This window comes from Mastomys coucha, unplaced genomic scaffold (assembly GCF_008632895.1).
Source record: "Mastomys coucha isolate ucsf_1 unplaced genomic scaffold, UCSF_Mcou_1 pScaffold6, whole genome shotgun sequence".
Lineage (NCBI taxonomy): Eukaryota > Metazoa > Chordata > Mammalia > Rodentia > Muridae > Mastomys > Mastomys coucha.
The window spans coordinates 8,453,347-8,455,836 of record NW_022196912.1 but is presented as its reverse complement, the minus strand read 5'-3'; the positions used below and the strand labels follow the sequence as shown (position 1 = coordinate 8,455,836).

The 2,490-nt window shown below is 41.7% G+C and overlaps 1 protein-coding gene across 6 annotated transcripts in view; it reads left to right on the top strand.

The window, feature by feature from the left end:
- Ppm1b (protein phosphatase, Mg2+/Mn2+ dependent 1B) overlaps nt 1-2,490 on the top strand; it is a 63,439-nt gene that overhangs the window by 30,479 nt on the left and 30,470 nt on the right. The gene's annotated exons all lie outside the window — the stretch shown is intronic.

The window sequence follows — 2,490 nt, the reverse complement described above, 5'->3', positions numbered from 1 at the left end:
CTGCCAGGTGTGACAACCCAAGCTGTAATCCCAACCCTTCGGCATCCAAGGGAGGATTACAGGAGATCAGAGAGCAGCTCTTTTAACATAGCTCATTTGTCTCAAAAAACAAAAGTTAATTTTCTAACATTTATTCAGTACTTGTGTGCATTTTATGTGTGTGTCACTGTTTTGAAAAGTGAAAGTGATAGACGAAAGGATAATAAGTATGTAAAGTGATATGCTTTATGTGTTGGTAAAGTCTTGTATTTTAGTGTTTGTTTTTTGGTTTTTTGAAGCAAGGTCTCACAATGTAACCCTGGCTATAGACCAGGATGGCCTTGGCCTCACAAAGATCCACTGCCTCTGTTTCCTTGATGTTTAAGTCTCACTAGAAGTTAGTAGTTTGGGAGAAGGTGTTTCAGAAACTCCAAACCTGGCTTTTCAGGAACCATGACTTTGCAGAGCTGGATGGGAAAGAGAAAGGTATTGAGTTTTAAAAATGGATGTCCAGAGTGGACAGTGGTGGATCACATTTTTAATCCCAGCACTCGAGAGTCAGAGGCAGGCAGATCTCTGAGTTCAAGGCCAGCCTGGCCTAGAGCTAGTTCTAGGACAGCTAAGGTTACACAAGAAGCACTGTATTGAAAACCAAAAATGAATGAATGAATGAATGATGGGGGAGGTCTAAATTTTTTTAGACAAAAATTGCCACACATTTTGAGTCTACAAAGCTACACAAATAACTAGTATACCATTTTTTTTGTCTTTATGGCTTAAGACACTTGCTCTTTGAAAAAAATAAAACCCTATTTTTGATGTCTTCTTATTTGCTACATTATCAGTTTTTTGTTTTGTTTTGGTTTGGTTTGTTTTGGTTTTTGGTTTTTCTTGACAGGGTTTCTCTGTATAGCCCTGGCTGTCCTGGAGCTCACTTTGTAGACCAGGCTGGCCTTGAACTCAGAAGTCTGCCTGCCTCTGCCTCCCAAGTGCTAGGATTAAAGGCGTGCGCCACCACCGCCCGGCTTACATTGTCAGTTTTATATAAATGTTTATAAATAAAAATATGAACTATAGTGGGATGTGATTGTCAAGTAAAAGTGTGTCCCACTTACAGCACGACTGATTGGAACAACCAAAATCTGTCTTCAAGACAAGAAGCCTAAATGTTTTCTGCTCTTCCTTCCATCTTCTCCTCCCTCTCTTTGTCTCTCCCTCCCTCTGTCTGTCCCTCCGTCTTTCAGCTACCTGTGATCTCTTTATTGTAGGAAAATTCATGAGTGTACAATAGGATTGTTCTAAGCATTGTTACCTTCAATAAAAAGAAAAAAGAAATAACTCAAATATTAATTAGTAGTGGAGAGTATAAGCTGTGGTATAGGGATATAATTCATTACAGTGAATGAACTCAATTCACCTGTACCAGTGTAGATGAACCAACCTTAGGACGTTGTTTAGCAAGAAAAGAGTCTTTAAACTCAGTCAGCTGGGTGCTGCTCATTCAGAACAGTGACTTCAGAGAAAGCCTAGGGTCTAATTCACTGCAGTGAGGAGCACTGATGGCGAGCAGTTGGCAAGGCTGCGCTGCTGCTCAGGGCGCGTTGGTTTGTTCTGAGACAACTCTTGCACTTCCTGCCTCATCCTCACAAGTATCTGGGATGTCAGGAGTATGCTACCATGCCCAGCTGAATTTTAAAAAAGAATCCAATCCTATCCAAGTTGTATTTATCAGTTTTCTCTAGAAAATTCTGAGCTTGGCTGCTGCCACATTCTTTGTTTTTTGGGGTTTTGTTTTGTTTGTTTGTTTTTGAGATGTATAATCCAGGCTGGCCTCAAACTTTTGATCCTCTTGCTTCCACTGTAATATCAGTGCTGGGCTTACAGGTGTGCACCACCACAGCCAGTGTGGCATCACATTCTCCTCCTCAGAGTACTTTGGAGAAACACTAATAGCAGCTTGCGTAGTTCATACTTTCATTTCCAGCACCTGGGAGGCAGAGGCAAGTGGATTTTCCTCTGTGAATTCTATGCCAGCTTGGTGTACATAGTGAGTTCCAGGACAGTGGGTGACATAGAAAAAGTCTTTAAAGAAGCAAAGGGAGAACTGATGTCATGGTCTACCTGCAAAGATTCTGATTTAGTTGGTTAGATTCTGTCTTATGTGCTGGGTTTAAAAGTTACTGTCTTGACAGCTGGAGAGATGACTCAGTAGTTAAGAGCACTGACTGCTCTTCACAGGACCCAGGTTCAGTTCCCAGCACCTACATGGTGGCTCACAACTTTCCATAACTCCAGTTCCAAGGGATGTACAGTTGTATATTCAGGCAAAACACCAATCACTGCACTTAAAAGATAAATAAAACACTTTTAAAAAGTGTCTTAAAAACAGCATCAGGGGGGCAGTGGTGGCGCATGCCTTTAATCCCAGCACTTGGGAGGCAAAGGAAGGTGGATTTCTGAGTTCGAGGCCAGCCTGGTCTCTACACAGAGAAACCCTGTCTCGGAAAACCA